Source organism: Galeopterus variegatus, unplaced genomic scaffold, assembly GCF_000696425.1.
Source record: "Galeopterus variegatus unplaced genomic scaffold, G_variegatus-3.0.2 Scaffold226, whole genome shotgun sequence".
Taxonomy (NCBI): domain Eukaryota; kingdom Metazoa; phylum Chordata; class Mammalia; order Dermoptera; family Cynocephalidae; genus Galeopterus; species Galeopterus variegatus.
Genome location: NW_007726337.1, coordinates 804,205 through 822,461, shown reverse-complemented (window position 1 = coordinate 822,461; position 18,257 = coordinate 804,205). Strand labels below are relative to the sequence as shown.

General features: G+C 41.5%; 1 long non-coding RNA gene across 1 annotated transcript in view; it reads right to left on the bottom strand.

The window, feature by feature from the left end:
* Positions 1-416: 416 nt before the first annotated feature.
* Positions 417-18,257, bottom strand: part of LOC103585256 — a 24,288-nt gene continuing 6,447 nt past the window's right edge. The window contains exons 2-3 of the long non-coding RNA XR_550050.1: positions 6,655-6,775; positions 417-571 (exon numbers count right to left, since the gene is read on the bottom strand). This is a non-coding gene — a long non-coding RNA (uncharacterized LOC103585256). The remainder of the gene's footprint in view (positions 572-6,654; positions 6,776-18,257) is intronic.

The following is an 18,257-nucleotide window of genomic DNA, read 5'->3' as shown; positions in this document are numbered from 1 at the left end:
TATGTGGGATCCGAACCCTCGGCGGGAGCGCCTCCGCGCTTCCCAAGCGGCGCACTGTAGCAGTGCGCCACCGGGCCGACCCAACATTTTTGTTTTGAAATAATTTTAGATTTACAGGAAGTTGTGCAGATAATGCAGAGAGTTTCATATATCTTTCCATATCCTGGAAAGTTAACATATAACCTTAGAATATTTATGAAATCTATGAAATTAATAGTGGCACAAAACTATTAACTAAACTATATCCTTTCTGCATAGTTTACTAGGTTTTATAATAATATCTTTTTATGTTCCAGGATCTAATCCAGGATAGCAGATTTACATTTACTTGCTGGTATATTACCTACTTATTGCTTCATAATAAATTGCCACATAGCTTAATGGCTCTAATCCATGCACACATTACTCACAGTTTTTTGGGGTCAGAAATCCACATGTAGATGATGGCCACAGCTGAGGTCTCAAGTGAAGGCTCAGGTGTGGAGGCTCTCCTTCCAACTTCACATGATTGTTATTAGGATTCCAGTCCCTGTCTAGATCAAGAATACTTCACTGATGAACTGTTCCAAACCTTTAAAAAAATTGATATTGATCCATTATAAGTCACTCAAAAAACAAACAAAAAACAGCGGAGAAGAGATCACGTCACAATGCATTCTATGAGGCAGTTTACTCTGATATCAAAACTAGATAAAGACTTCTCAAAAAAGGAAAATTATAGATGTATATGCCTTATAAATACAGAGGAAAAATCCTCAAATCCTGGAGAAAATACTAGCAGAACAAATCAGCAACATATAAAAATATTATATACTATGACCAAACTTAGTTTTCTAAGGAATACAAGTTTGGTTCAGCATAGAAACACAATTAGTGTGATGCACTATATTAATGGAAAAATGGAGAAAAACTACATGATCATCCCAGAAGATGCAGAATAAGCACTTGACAAATGCAAAACACATTTATGATTAAAACACACAACAAATTATATTATGACTGTGATTTCTCTCTTACTATCAAATTCTCTCCTTTGGTGGATTTTATGAAGTATTTTGTTATGTCCAAGAAGCCCACTTGGCAAGAAGCTTAATTCAGCTTATTGTCAATAGCCAGCAAGGATCCAGGGATTTTTGTATAACATCTGCCCTGGAGTTTGTAATATTGCATTTTAAATGAATCCAAGCCTCTTTTCACATAACACCATATTGCTTCCCAGGTACAGCATATACACATGCTGTAGATTGAATGCTCCTCCCAACCTCATAGAAGTTTAAATCCCTACTGTAAAGGTCAAGAGGGTGGGAAATCCTGCTATGGTAAATGAAAGGTGGGACATTGAAGAGTTGATTAGATTGTAGGCCCATGCCATAGACCATCTATGCCATTATGGATTAATAATGGTGTTAGAGTGTGGATCTGAGGGCTTCAAAAGAAGAGCACATGAGAGGTTAGTCTCTCTCTGCTCTGCCATTTTTCGCTATGTGAGACTCCTGTGTCACTGTCAACACCACTGAGGTCTTCACCAGAGGTGTTTCCTGGACTTTGTGCTTCCAGCCACTGAAACTGTAAGCATTAAATTTCATTTTCATTATAAATTACCCAGTTCCATGTATTTCTTACAAGCAACAGAAACAGACTAACACAATACATAAGCATACATAATCAAACAGTTGTTGCTCTTACCATTTTCAAGAAAATGTTACCTTGTTACAATAAATTAAGAATATAAAAAATTCTTAAACCATAAAAAAGTAAAAAAACAATATAACTGATATGCTAAGAAAGGAAAGAAAATGAAATCTTATAAAATGCTCAATTAAAATCAAAAACAGTCTGAAGATGAGTATGAGACAAAAACAGGAAAAAAGAACAAGGGCAACAAACAAAGTAATAAATATGCTCAATATTAACCCAACTATATCAGTAATCACTTCACTGTCAACGTTCCAAATATATCAAAATAGAGTGGATCATAAAACAAGACCCAAGTATACACTGTCTACAAGAATCCTACTTTAAATATAAAGACACATATAAATAAAAATAAATGGATGGAACAAAATACATATTGGTAACACTAATCAAAGCATGTAAGAGTAGCTATATTAAATTCAGACAGAGTGGACTTAAAGTTATTAGGAATGCAGACAGGCATTACATAAAGATAAAGTCATCAGTTGTTCAGCAAGTTATAAGAATACTTAAAGTGTATGCTCCTAACAACAGAGCATCAGACTAAGACAGAAACAAACAGAACTAAAAGGAAAAAAAGATGAATCCACTATTATTGCTGGATATTTTAATACCCTCTGTTAGAAACAGACACAGCAGAAGGGAAATCAGTAAGGACACAGCTGAACTAAAATCTACCATCAGTCAACTGGATGTGATTGACATCTACAGACCACTTCATCCATTACTACAGATAACACATTCTTTCTAAACGCACATGGAAAATTCACCATGATAGACCAAATTCCAGGCCATAAAACATACCTTAACAAATTTTAAATAATGAAAATGATAATGTGTTTCATCTCAGACCACAATGAAGTTAAACTAGAAATCAAAGGATAACTAGATTGATAACATGAAAATCCCAAAATGCATGAGGAATAAACAACACACTTCTAAATGACAAGAGTTTTGAAGTAAATGAAAATGAAAATATAACATAAAATTTTGTGGGATGCAATGAAAGCAGATCTTAGAGGGAAATGCATAGTATTAAATGCATACCTTAGAAAAGACAAGATCTAAAATCACTAGTCTAAATTTCCACCTTTGGAATTTATAAAATGACGAGCAAATTAAATCCAATGTACGTAGAAAAAAATACATGATATTGGAAAGAGAGTAAATAAAGTAAAAGTTAAAGCAACAGAATTTTATTTTTCTAATGAATTTTGATAGCTTAATAGTTCCGCAGACACAGGAATATCCAAAAGTAGGAAGGAAAACCCCATACCCCAAACAGTACCTGGCTCCCCCCTCGTCTGCCTCACCTGTGCCTCTGGCCTTTGGTCCCTTCCCTGAGTAGCTGTGGACTCCCATATCTGAAGTTTCCTGTTAGGCTGCTCTCAGCCTCCCATGTGAGGACTCCACGAAGATATCATCCTGCCTCTCTGAATTTTCTGTTACATGAATCCCACTTACATCTGCAATGACTGAGGGGATAGAAACCTGCTCTCAGGGTGGAATGTGGGGTCCGAGCAACAGAGAAATGGAGATGAGCAGGAGCATCCAAGGTCCCTGAGCTGGCATGCAGGTCCTCTTCACTGTCCTCATTACAGTACAGCACAGTGGTTAAGAGAACAGGCTTGGAGGGGAAATTCTTATGTTAAACTAACTCTTCATAATGTGTGGTATTTGCACTGAGATAGAGAAATAAATCAATGAAAAAAAGGAAAAGAGAGCTCAGAAACTGACACATGCATTTATATGGAAAGTATTCACAAGAAAGATTATTGAAGAAAAGGTGAACTTTCAAAAAACATTCCAGGATGTTGAAAAGCCATCACAGGAAATAAATCTACCTTTAAACTCACATTACACACAAAAGCAATAAAAGGCAAATCATATACCTAGAAGTATATTTTTTATATTTATAACCTAATTTAGGAACATAATTTTATGATCATGGTACAGGGTAAAAATTCTTAAACTAAACATCAAAGGTATTTACCATATAGGAGAAAAGATACTCTAACTCAGTTGATGTGAGCAAGGACTCTGGAGACAGACTAAGTCAGGCTCAAGGTTCTTCTGTACCTTTCTAGCAGGGCTTTAGCTCAGATTCAGAACTGGACCATGGGATGGTGATAGTGCCCACCTCTTGAGATGTTATGAGTATTAAATGAACTAATAATGCATAAAGTCTATGGACTAATAGTAGGTCTATATTAAACACTAAGTCAGTACTTGCTAATACTGCCAGCTTTTCCTAAGCAACTGCAAAATGGATCATTTGCATTAATTGTAAAGTACATCATTACTTTATGTAACAACTGAAGAATAAAATCATTGGCAAACTATGACACAAATACTTCTTATCACTTAGAATTTTTATCTCATAATTATTAAAAATAACTATTTCTAACATATATGCATGTGGATATTTACCTTATATCACTACTATGATTATATGAGATGGAAAATAAAAAACAAAATATATAAACAAAGGTACTCCTAAAATTTCTCTCACTCAGATAAAGCACTTCTGAATCACTTTCAACTCATCTTGTCCATGACTTTCCCTACATTATCGTCATCTGTGCTGACAGAAGCATTAGTGATGCTGTATTTCTTGGATTCCTCTGCTACTCCCTGTGAGATGATCTCGTCCACCTCTGACACCCCCTCTGCAAGTTCAGATGCTGATGACATTACCCAAGGATGTCAGTGGAACGTGTTTAGAACAAGTTCATGTGTGAGTACATAAGTACAACCACATTGTGAATGCCTGTTGGATAACAGGGTCTTGACACTATCAAATTTAAGATGCATTTTATTTGAAAAATGTGAAAATGTGCACTGTAGGATGCACGTAATATACTGTTTTTCTCTGTGGCTGCCACTTCTAGGTGTTAAACCATGGTGGCTCATCTGCTGTTTTCTGACATAGTATTGTGGTAACATGCTTAAATATATTTTCACAAAATTAAGAAAGTCCAATTTCATTCTACCTAGGTATTAGAGATATTAGTCATTAGTGGACTACTAGAATTCCTATTTTATTTGTGGAGAATTATTTTATAAATTATGGTTCAATAAATCCATTTAGGAGGGAAAAGAACTTGTGAAGCGTTACTTGAAAGTTGCACTGAACTGGTAGCTTTGTAAACACTTAGAAAAAGCTAGATTTTGAGAATTTCTGCCCTAATTTTAGAAATATGAGAAGTGCTCCCTGTGCACATCATTGCAAGTTCAAATCCTCAGTCTACACCACTTGTATGTATCTCTTATTCTTTCCCATTCTTCATTTTAATCCCATAGACGGTGTTCACACAAATCCCTTTATGGTTAGTCACCATGGAGGTAGAGTCTACATAAAAGTTTTTGTTATGCCCCCTTGCTACTACGGCCAACTCTACTTTTGCGTACTTGGTTATTGGAATGAGTTTTGGTGTTCTCTCATGAATACACTGAATGAGAAAGAACTCATATAATTAATGATTTAGGATGTTGAGTGAAATTTCACTTACAATTTTAAGCTCCGGGAAGGCTAAATTAAGTTAACGTGAAGTCATGACCTCAAATATATGAGACATACATCCATTAAACTCTAACTTCTTATAGGGAAGAGAATGGAGACAAGGTGTTGGGTTCTTGACTCATAATGGGGTGCAAGAATTTGATCTGTTTGCAGTGTCATCTTGCTGAAGATTGTGGTGGCTAGGCCAGCCCGTATAATCTGGTAGTTTAGAAAATTATGGGAAAATATAATGCCTATGCTATTATAGATACTGCTTGTAGACTTGGTGCTCAGCACTGTGTCCTCTGTGCCTGTGACGTCATGTTCATGGAGTTTTGTGTCTACCACTTGCCCTCTCTTCAACTTGGGCACTCAGAGCTCACTGATCCTAACTTGCCACACTGAAAGAGGGCATTCCTCATCCAGATCTTCCTGTGGCTCATTTATAGCATGCTGCTCTGCCTGTTTTCATTTTTTTTTCTTTTGATCTATAGTTTAGAGAGGGATGATTTTCACAGTACCTGTCATGGTAGATTAGAAAGTACGTAATGAAACTAAGAGGAAAAAAAGGAGTTTAACAACACAATTAAGTACTACAGTAACTACAGTTGAAATTAAATGAGTGGAATAACTCTTCATGCATTAAGATGTGGAATTTTAATGTCTCAAGGACTGAGGTGTGAGCCTGGAGAGTTGAGAAGTATTCTTGAATTACAAATACTCAAATAGCAGCACCTAAATAACTGCTATGCTGATCTCAGAAATGATAAATGTAGTCCACTTCTGCTGTTTCTCTCACTCCGGGTCTCTTAGGCACAGGAACTCAATTACTCACTGAAGCTATGAATATGGCGTGGAGAATATACTCCATGATTACTGACCATCAAAGAAAGTCTTGACTTTGTGGGTGTCCATGGAAGTGCACTGTGTAGCCCATGGCTTTGTAGGATCTGTATACATGGCTCCTGGACACAACCCTGATACTCCATGATTACTGACCATCAAAGAAAGTCTTGACTTTGTGGGTGTCCATGGAAGTGCAGTGTAGCCCATGGCTTTGCAGGCTCTGCACACATGGTTCCTGGACACAACCCTGGTGCTGCCCAGCAGAGTGCTGCAGGCTGTGCACACAGGGAGCTGTGTGGGAGGAGTGGACAGTCCTCCCTGCTGTGGGATTCTCTGTTTAGTCAGCTCATGGCAGAGTCATCATTCAGCCTGTGTCCATCTCAGATCACTGCCTGGAAAGTTGGTGATACGTTGCATGGAAGGTTGGTGATACGTTGCATTGAGCTTATTCTATTGTTTTTTCTACTCATCTTTCTCCACCTGTGTACAACACTTGTGTATCACCGATTCGCCTTCACCTGCCAAATACCTGGTCTTTAAAGATCCCTTACCTGGTCTGCATAAGTCAGGACTTGCCTGAATCACCATATTCATTAACGTGTTTTTTTTACCTTGCTCATTTGGTGCTTTGATGACACCTATCCCATGGCGCTCAGGCTTCACATTGGATAACGTAATTCCACGATGTGAGTGTCAACAGAATTCATGGTCCCAAAGAGTTCATGATGGAATCTGTAGAATGAAAAAAATCTTAATAATCACACGGTTATCTCAAAGGTTTGAAGGTACATTTGTCTTTTGAACACTTGAAGAAGGAAACCCTGTACCAGGAAGACACTCTCCTGAATGAAGAAATATTGGTTTTGATTCCTGTCACTGATACTCCTCAGTCTTTGTTTTCACTGTGTGGATTAGTCCAGAATGTTTTCCAAAATGTCTTTAGGTTTTTTGATTCCTGTCACTGATATTCCTCAGTCTTGATTTTCATTGTGTAGAATTCATGTCTTCCAACAAGTCCCTCAGATACACTGCCAGAGATTACCTGAAAATGGTGCTTTCTGGCATATGTGAGGCACAGGTACCTCTCTTTGAAGAAGTGGCTACACACACTCAAAATGGTGACTTGGTTATGGAGCATGAAAGAAAGTGAGCCGAGATGCCTCGTACCGTTCAAGCTTTATTAAAGAAAGAAATCTGCTGGGCTGCGCTCAAAGAAGCAGGCAGCCCAGGGCTGCCCTGGATAGGGTACAGCAGCTTATATAGTGTGCCAAGGGCTGCCTGATACCATCAAGGAGGGTCACTATGCTAATGTGTATGGGGTGGAGAACAGCATCCTTGCAGAAGCAAAAGGGGTTTCTGTTTAAGTCAGGAGGCTTCTCGTAAAGGGAAGGGGTGAGGGGAGGGGAGGAGGTGGGCGGTGCCATTTTGTACTTGGGCTTGTCTGAACTGGGAACGGTTATGTTGCAGATTTATTATTCCTGCCTTTTAAGTATAGGAAAAAGGGGAAAGGGGCAGAGGACTCATTCTTCTGAAGCTACTTCCTGCTGGAGATGGGTGAAGATGTGGAAAAAATAAAACAATTACGTGGCGGGGTATTGGTTTCATGTGGGGAGGCTGTATTCCTCTGGGGAAGGGTCGCTGATTCTGAGGGGCTGATATGCTCCTCGCAGGAACAATTTGGTGACCTGTTGGTTGGCAAAAGACTGCACACGTTCCTGCAAAAAAATTAGAGAAACAGCAAAAGAGACAGAGGCCAAAAAGTAGGATGAGGCACAGTTAGGGGTCCTAGCAGGGGTATAAGCCAGGGTATCCCAGGATTCAGTGAAATGGTATAAGTTGTTTTTGATCACCCCAGACTCATTTACATAATAACAGCATTCCTCCCCCAAGAAGAGGCAGGTGCCTTCCTCCTCAGCTTAAAGGAAGTAAAGGGCCAGACGGTTCTGTAAAGTGATTGTCACGAGTGAGGTGACCTGTCACTGGAGGGAGGAGATGTTATCTATGTTTAGTCCTGAGAATTTCTGATAGAATTGAGAGGCAGTAGCAGGGCTCACTATGCCAGGTCCAGTAGCAGAAAGGATCCCTGCCCCAATTAGAAGGTACAATTAGTGCCCTATGGAAGCAGGGGCAGTTCCGGACGGGGGAGTGGGCGAAGTTAGTCCCAGTCCCGTCTCCATCCCTACAGCTGTCTGGAGGGTGATGTCAGGGACAAGCCAAAAGATTATGCAAGAAATCATGTTGTGGGGCGTGGGGGGGGGGAGGCAGGCAACAGGATAACACAGTTTTATAAAGGAAATATATTCCTGTTTTAGGGCATGGATGAGGAGGGGGTAAGTGAGTGGCAGCATCTGGTGTTAGTGAGGCAGAGTGTGGGCAGGTCCCGCATAATGCTGACAGTCCCCACTGAGGTGGGATTAGAGGAAAGTGAAGAGACTTTTGTGGAAACGTTGTGGGCTGCATCAACAGGGAGGGGGGGTGACCACAAAAAGTTTCTTGTAAAGTGGGAGACAGATGAGTCGCTCGGGGACCAGTGTAATTCATTGAGGACTGCATCGTCCCTGCAGACCTGGAAACTCCATGTTCCAGATAAGGGCAAGCACTGAGATATAAGGAAAAATATGGGAAGGATGCAAAGGGTTAGGGAGCCAAAAGAATTTATAGGGGACATCGCCACAATGAAATTGCTAAGAGGAATCCTACAGATAGGAGGGAGGTAAAGGAGTGCCAGGAGAAATCTTCCCACATAATGTTCCAATGTTTTGGCGCAGCACTGGCAAGTCCTGTAGCAAGTACTAGAACAGATAGTGTAATAGTAGCTGTGGTGTGAAGGACGTGAAGCAGGCCTGCAAGAGTGAGAGGAAAAACGCTGAGGCAAAGATCATCCTTTTTGGGGGATTGGGGGAAGAGCAGAGGTCCTGGAGATTTTCAGTTTTGTGGGTCCTAAAGTGGACAAAGCATGAGGAGATATGGGACTGGGGGTTGAGTAGAGGGACTCCTCTGGCTTGTTGTTAGCAGATTTTTGGGTAAAGTCTCAGGTGCTAGTTTTACCAAGGATAAGTGATACGAAGGGGGCCTTTCCTAGTACTTTTACTGCCACGGGGGTGGTGAGAAGTAGTGTATAAGGCCCTTCCCTGAATGGTGAGAGGGGCTTTGGGATATGGATCTTAATATACACTTGCTGTCCTGGGCTCAGTTTACAGTCTGAGAGTGTGGTGGGGAAAGGATGAGGTAATAGAAGGTTGGCCTGTTCCCTAAGAAGATACCTAATGAGTGAAATAGTAGGGAGATGCTGGCCTAAAGGCGATGAGCTGGAAGGGAGAGGTGTGAGAGTGAAGGGTCTGCCATACATAAGTTCCAGAGGGCTGAGACCTGTGCGCTTGCGGGGGGCAGCCCGTCGGCGCGTGAGTGACTGGTGGGGAGGCCAAAATGAGGGATGATTTCTGAGGTGAGAGCATGCGTGACGGCTGTAGCATCCTCTGAAGTGCAGGGAAAAGCCTCATCCAACCTGAAAAGTTATCTACTAAGGCTAGAAGATAGCGCGTCCTTTTGTGGGGAGAGTAACGTAAGGGCAGAAGGAAGGTGTAGTAGGAGTTCATGGCCTATATGAGCTGAATTATGGAAACCTAAAAGGATTTGCTCAGCTTGTGTGGTAGGGAGGACATAGCAACTGGAGAGAGTGTACCAGTTGTCCTTTCTCTGTGCCCCCAACTGTTGGAGGTGTTGTATTTCTTGGAATATGTGTTGGGATAAGGGCATAGGGGCCATGAGAAGGACCTGAGCAGGAGAGGAAGAGTGGGGGCCTGGTGACTGAGCAGCCTGTTTTGTGGTTAGATCCACCAGTTTGTTTTCCTGGGCTATGGGGTCACTGGAGGTTTGGTGTCCGCTGCAGTGTATAACCCCAGCCTCCTTTGGGAGTTGTGCAGCTTCAATAGCTTATGTTAGATTTACTATGGCATAACCTGCCCAGGGGGTGGGTGTGGAAGTGGCTCTCCCATCTATGGACCCTGTAATGGGATGCAGGGATATGTGTGGGAAGGGATTGAGAAAGAGGTCTAAAGCCTCCCTGCAATTATGTTTTAAGGGTCATGAGTGTATTGGGATGGGAGTGGCTGGATTTTAAGGGAGGACAAGGTTTAAAGGAGAACTGGGAGTTTTCAACAAAAGTAAGGTGAATAAGTTGTAGGTGGGAAGGAGAGAGAATTGACTTGGCCTTATGGCTGAGGAGGTCTTGACTGTTTGTTGTTTAAAAGAGCTTTCTTGTGCTAAAAGGATGGCTGCTTCCAAGGCCCATAAACAGGGGCCCATTCTCAAGATGTACTGTCTAGTTGTTTAGAGAGGTCTGTACCCAGGGAGAAGATATCTCCTGCCCTTTGTCCCAAAACCCCGACTGCCAATCTTTGGGTTTTGGTGATGTATAGGATAAAAGGATGAGATAGGTTTGAGAGAGATACAGCTGGGGCTGCGAGGGAGCAGATTTTAATTGCTGGAAGGGAGAATGAATGGGCTTTGTGAGATCTAAGAGAATGGCAGGATCCCCTTTGGCTGTCCCATAAATTAGCTTTGCTAGCATGCCAAAGTGAGGAATCCATAGGCGAAGATACCCTGCAAGTCCCAAGAAAGAAAGGATTTCACCCTTTGTGGTAGGAGTAGGGAATTCAGAAATTAGACTCTTCAACTGAAGGAGAAGAAATTTGGGCCTTGCTGGGGACACTTGATATCCCCTGGAGGCCAGGAAATTAAGGAGAGCAGCAGTGTGGGCCTGTGAATCCTCATATGAGGGGCTACAAAGGAGGAGGTCATCCACGTATCATATTAAAGTGCTAGAGGTTAGGGAAAGTTCAGATAAGTCTTGAGCTGAGGCCTGGCCAGAAAGTGGGGGCTATCCTGAGACCCCTGAAGTAGTACTGTCCAAGTAAGTTGGGAATAAGGGGCGTCAGGATCAGTCCTGTACTAAATGGTATGATCCGTTAGACTTTATAACCAGAAGGATGGGTATATTAAAAGGTGAGTGGGTAGGCCATGAGAGATGAGAAGGAGTTTGTGTATGATGGGTTTTAATCCTATTAGGTGTTTTTTAGCGATGGGGTATTGTGGGACATTGGGGAACAAAGAGGGGTTCTGCAGTTTAACAAGAATAGGGGAATGGTGCATAGCAACGGAGGGAGAAGAAGCGTCCCATACTGGGGATTAACTTCGTATGAGGGGGAGGGGAAGGTGGAAGTCTCAGGGGCTAGGTCTGGGTGCAGCCTGTAACAGGAGTATTGTAGCTGGAGTTAAAATGTTTAGGGTAAGAGTGGCTTTGAATTTGAAAAGAATGTCCCATCCCAGTAAGGGGGTTGGGCATTGAGGCATTATTAAAAATTTGTGTGTGAATTGGGTGTGTTGCAGGGTGTAGAAAAGGTGTTGAGTGATCCATGGGTGGTATTCTGGTCCTGTGACCCCTACTATTGGGATAGAGGATGGGGTTGTTGGTCCTGCATACTTAGGAAGGTTAAAGTAAGTGGCCCCTGTATCAATGACAAAAGAGATCGGCTTACCTGCTACAAGGTGTTACCCTGGGCTCACATGTTGTGATCTCTGTGTGGGCCTCAGACCCTGGGCATCATCAGTCCTCCTCCTGGGCAAAGCCAAGAAGCTCCAGTAGAGATGGCTGCAAAGCCAATGGCGGTAGGTTGGGGACTGGGCCACTCCCTCTCTGGCAAGTGGCACAGTCAATCCCCCAGTGACCTGGCCGTTTGCAATGAGGACAGGTTACGACAGGCCCATGCTGAGTGGCCCGGGTGACTGCATTTGAAGCAGTTCCCAGGTGGCTTGCCCCTAGAGGCAGCCAGCTTTGGAGTATGTGAGCCACGGATGGCATTAGCCCGGAGCTGGTAGTTGGCCTGATCTCTTTTATAGGTTTTTTTCGAATATCAGGGGCTGATTGGGTAATGAAATGAGAGTGTAAGAGGGCCATGCCCACAGGGGAGTTTGGGTCTATACGTGTGTATTCATGTAAAGCCTCATTGAGGCGGGTTAGGGACTCATTGGGATTTTCAGTGGATCTCTGTAAGCTTGTCATAATTGACTGACTTGTGAGTAGCCTTTTGGAGGCTGTGAAATAGGTGTGTGATCAGGTTATCCCAGAGATCTCGATCCCCGTGGCCAGCCTGGTAGCTCCAATTTGGGTCTGTGAAAGGAACAGCAAGGGCTCCCAGAGGCCGCCTACTATTTTGAGCATGTACCTGGGCTGCCATCCAGACCTGCTCCCTGTACATGGACTCAGACAATTCCTTCTGTCCCAGCCACTTCACGGAAGGGCTATAAAAAGCCAGAGCTGAGGCAGGGTTGTTACCTGATGAAGGGGGAGAAGAGTAGGAGTTGGGCTGAGGACGAGTGTCTGGAGGCCAGGTGTGGGGAAGAGAGAGAAATGTGGAGAGCTGACGGATCAGAAGATTGATCCAAGTCTGGAAGGAGAGGTTGAGCATGAACTAGGAGAATCTGAGACATAGGAACAGTTTTGACAGAGAGAAGAATGTGTTCAGAGATAGGAAAAGGCCTGAACAAGGAACCTCTACAGCTTTTGCCATTTCAGTGAGTGTCGAAATTGAGTGCCAGCGTGTGGCCACTGGGATCCACCATAACGAGTCATTTGAGTTTTCATGTCTCCCTGGAGGCTGAGAAATTGGCCAGGAGATGGCTCAGAGAAATAGAGTGGCCCAGAGGCGTACAGCATGGAGTACAGTAGAAAACGGGATGGGACATTTAGGTTCAATGTCTCCCTGGAGGCCAAGAAATAGGCCAGGAGACAGCCCAATGGCATAGAACGTGGAGGTTTGGATCATGAGGATCCCATGCAGAGGGTGAGAAAGGGCAGTCAGTACTGGTAGAAGAAGTGTGCCAACAAAGAGCATCCTCTCTGTTGTCCACCTACTTTTTGAGAGAAAAAAAGCCAACGACCAGCTAATGAAGCATCCTTCAATAGCTGGGGGGCACGAGAAGAGTTCCCTCGGTCAGACGCCTTGGCTTTGTAGAGACCTGAGTCATAGACAGAGTAGTCAGGGGAACCAGAGAAGTTGGCAGGACAGACCCACTGACTCACCCTGAACTGAAGCCAGTGTTGGATGCGTTGGTCTGAAACAGCAAAAGGAGAGAGAGTCCTGAGTGTACCCAGTTCCAGCAGGTTCGGGAATGGTGGCCGAGGGCCAATCACCCCAAGAGAGAAGGGATCATCCACAAAGTCAGCCGAAACCCTTCCTGTGGAAAAGAAGACACAACCATCACGACAATTCCTTGAACTTGTTAAGACAAGTGATTAGATATGACTTTGATCGGGGGAGGGGAAAAGGAGGGGGGAGAGGGAGGGAGGAAAAGGAGGAATTGGTAAAGGGACATGAAAATCAACTATATTGTATATTATAAATTAAAATAATAATACAAACAAAATATATAAATAAATAAATAATAAATAATTTTTTTAAAAAAAGGATTTCCAAATCTGGATAAACTTAATAATCAGTGGCAGAGCTGGTTGGAAAATATTCCATGAAATAACAAAGATAAATCCCTAAATCATGATGTTGCATGAGAGAGGCAGACACAAACAAACACAAGTGCTATTATTCCATTCACATTCAAGTCCCCACACAGGCAAAACTAAACTAATGTCATAAGTCAGAATAGGTGATTTGGGGGGAGGAGAGAGAATGATATGACTGGGAAGGGGGTAGGGGATTTATGGGGTGTGGATAGTGTTCTCTCTTTTTTTTTTTTTGGCAGCTGGCTAGTACTGGGGACTCAATCCCATGACTTTGGTGTTATAAGGCTGCACTCCTACCAATTAAGCTAAGCGGCCAGCTGGTGTTCTTTTTGACCTGGGTTTTGGCTACATGAGCATGTTCACTTTATGGAAACTACTTGAGCTTACTTTTTGTGTACTTTTTAGTAAGTGTATTACACCACAATAACATTAAAAAAAAAAAAAGACAGTGATCAAGACTTGTGATACTGGGCCGACCCCGTGGTGCACTCGGGAGAGTGCGGCGCTGGGAGTGCAGTGACGCTCCTGCCACGGGTTCGGATCCTATATGGGGATGGCCGGTGCGCTCACTGGCTGAGCGTGGTGCGGAGGACACCAAGCCAAGGGTTGCGATCCCCTTACCAGTCACAAAAAAGACAAAAAAAAAAAAAAAAAAAAAAGACTTGTGACACTAGTATGAGCATATACATATAAATGAATGGAAAATAAGTGTATAAAAATTAACCATTACATTTAAGGTCAACTGATTTTTACAAGGTTGTCAAGTCAATTCAATATGGAAAAATATTTTCATCAAATGTTGCTGGGAAAAGTAGATAATTCACGTTCATGTTGGACTCCTCTCACATACCATACACACAATTGATTCAAATTGATCATTTACCTAAATGTAAGAGCTAAATAAGCCAAACCAACAGAAGAGAACATAGGAACACCTCTTCGTAGCCTTAGGTTAAAAACTATTTTCTAAGATGTGACACCTAAAGCACAAGTGACTGAAGAAAAATAGATATAATTAACTTCATCAGAATTAAAATCTTCTGTGATTCAAAGTACATCACCAAAATTTTAAAATAAAAGGGAAAGGGAGAAAAATCTTTGCAAGTTATATAGCTGATAAGAGCCTATTATCCAAACACATAAAAACATCTTACAAATCACAAATAAAAAAGCAAATATTTCAACTAAAACTAGCAAATTAATTGAACAGACATTTCAAACAAGCTACAGTCTGTCTAATAAGCTCAATGACTTTTGGGAAATGCAAAACTACCAAGCGAAACATGTCACAAATCTAAAAGTCATATTGCTAAGATAAGAAAGCAAGTTGAAAAAAAAGCACAATACTGTGTAATTCAATTTATATGGCACCCTGGAAAAGGCAAAAGTATAGAGATAGGGAAGACATTAGAGGTTACTAGAGATCAGGAGCGAGGAAGGTCCTTAAATAGGTCAAGTACAGGGGATTTCTTTAGGGCAGTGAAATTATAATACTGAAATGGCTGATGCCTGATACTGTTTTTCAAATCTTACAGAATTTTATAAAACAAAAAGTGAATCTAAAAGCATGCAAATTAAAAATATTCTGTGTCTTCATTACAGAATAGCACAGTGGTTTAGAGAAGGGGCTCTGGAGGGAAATTCTTGTGTTACATGAACTCTTTCAATTATAAGATAGCATGGTCTTTGCACAGAAATACTGTAATCAATAAATTTCATTTTCTTTATAAGTTACCCCGTTTCAGGTATTTTGTTATAAGCAACAAAAAGAGACTAATACAATCATAGACCTAAATATAAAAATAATAGTAATAATATATTATTCATATACTATTAGGCAAATAATTTCATGACCTTGAGGCAGGAAAAGGATTCTTTTTTATTTTACTTATTTAGTTATTTTTATTGGTTATTAATATTCACGGGGTACAGAGCAAATTGTCACTACTCATGCCTAAGATGTGATGGCTAGATCCTACTGGCAGCATGCCCATTACCAAAAATTGTGCTTATACCCCATGTCTCCCACCCAATAATCCCTCACCTCCCTCCCCATCCCCCTTTCCCCACTCCACTTTGTATCCCTAGGTATGTTCTCTCCCTCTGCAAGTCCAATGCCCCACTGTGGTCTTTCTTTCCTTCCTTTAAACCTAGTGGCCATATAACAGTAAAGATCACTTAACATGTTGATGTGAGCGAACACCTGGAGAAAGACTAGTCAAGCTCAGGGTTCATCTGTTCCTTTCTTGTCAGGATATAGCTCAAATTGAGTACTGGTAATAGTGCTCACCTCTTGAGATGTTGTGAGGATTAAATTAACTGATAAAACACAAAGCGTGTAGACTAACATTAGGTCTATTTTAAACCCTAAGTCCGTGTTTGGAAATACTGACAGCTCTTTTCAAGTAATTGCAAGATGTATCATTTACATAATTTGTAAAATGCACCATTATTTGATGNATCCCTAGGTATGTTCTCTCCCTCTGCAAGTCCAATGCCCCACTGTGGTCTTTCTTTCCTTCCTTTAAACCTAGTGGCCATATAACAGTAAAGATCACTTAACATGTTGATGTGAGCGAACACCTGGAGAAAGACTAGTCAAGCTCAGGGTTCATCTGTTCCTTTCTTGTCAGGATATAGCTCAAATTGAGTACTGGTAATAGTGCTCACCTCTTGAGATGTTGTGAGGATTAAATTAACTGATAAAACACAAAGGGTGTAGACTAACATTAGGTCTATTTTAAACCCTAAGTCCGTGTTTGGAAATACTGACAGCTCTTTTCAAGTAATTGCAAGATGTATCATTTACATAATTTGTAAAATGCACCATTATTTGATGTCACAATGAAAGAATGAAATACATAACACATATTTTGTATCCCTGAGCATTTTTATCTCATAATTATTGAAAATATCTCTTTTGAACGTAAGTGTGGGTATTTGACTTATACCACACCTGTGATTACATGACGTAGAAAATAAAAGAAAAATACATTAACAAAGGTATTCTTAAATGTCTCTTATTCAGATCAAATTCTTCTAAAGCAATTTTCAGCTCATCTTGTGCATGATATTCTCCACATTACCTGTGGTACTGGAATCTTTGTGGATGCAAATTTCTTGCGAGACTCCTATATTACTCTCTATGAGATTATATTTCCCATCTACTGACACACCATGTGAAAGTTTGACATCACCATGGTGATGACATCACCATAAGCTGAAAATGGAACATTTTTACACCAAGTTAATGTGTGTGCACACGAGGGCAGTCACATTAAGACTGCCCTCTGGACAACAGTGTTTTTACAGTACNGTGTGCACACGAGGGCAGTCACATTAAGACTGCCCTCTGGACAACAGTGTTTTTACAGTACCAATTTTAAGATGTATCTCTTTGAAAGATGTGAAATTGTGCAACTAGGATCAATGAATACACTGTTTTCTCTGGTTGCCCATTTTGCAGTGTAAATCATGGTGATTCATGTGCTGTATTCTCGTCTATTATGGAGGAAACCTACTTAAATATAGTTTCATATAAGTTAACCAACACTATTTACCTTCTATAGGGATTAAAGATATTAGAGGTATTAGTGGTCTATTGGAGTTCCTATTTCAAGTGTTGAAGTGAATTCGTATAATTTTACATTGCCACCATTCTTTTGAATACAGGTTTAAGTTGCTCATACTGGAAGCAAGGTTTAGTCATCCAAGACTGGTTTCCAGTTCTTTGCCGTCTTTCGGTTCCTCAATATGGTGGATCCCGATTTCTCCTCACACAAGCCCTCCTGGTGACCATTCCCATGGGACAGCTGGATACACTCCTGACTGACTCACCGACCCCCACATGTCACATGGTCTATTCACTTGTCCTTCAATGACCACCTCTCAGCCACAGTGTGACTCTAAACACTGCTTGCTTCCTGTAATCCCACTATGCAGAAGACCCCAGGAGAAACCTGAGTAGTAAAGCCCTGGAGCCAAATAAAGGCTTCAAGATGCTGGTCCCTCATTCTTTGTCTCTCTCTTTGCTCCCCTAGCCCCACTGGCTGTGGGTGTGTGTCCAGGATGGCTCCCTCCTTATTGGCCCTCCAAGGCGTGCTGTCCTCTTCTCTCTGGGATCTGCAGGTAACACAGTGCTTCTGCTCTTTCCCATGTCTTGTTAAATTGACACATCTGTGTCCCACCTGTTCTATACACCTGGACTTAGTTTATTTCCCAGTCAGGGCTCCCTAGAGAATAGCTATCTTGGTAGGAATAAACTGGTCATGGGTCAGACAAGAGCCACAAGGTGTCTCCCAGTATAAAGATGTTTCCTGTGAGAGGGACACGTGTTCACAGGTAAGACATGTAGGCATCTGCCAGGATAAAGAAGGGTCCCATGAAAGGCACATTGTAAACATCCAGGACCAAATCTTTGAGAATTCCATTTATAGTCACTGTCCAGAGAGAACCTCAAAAGAAACGTAGAAATAACAAAAATTAAACATATGTGGAAAGGTCATTTTATTGACCATGGTTCAAAAATTCCAGTGAGAACAAAATTAGAAATGGAAAAGAGTTACATGAACGTTTGCACTGGAGTGGTATCTCTCTAAAGACTTACGAAAATCTGTATCTTGAGAATTTCTGCCCTATTCTTAGAAATATGAGCAATGTACTGGGGCCGGCCCGGTGGTGCACTGGATAGTGCGC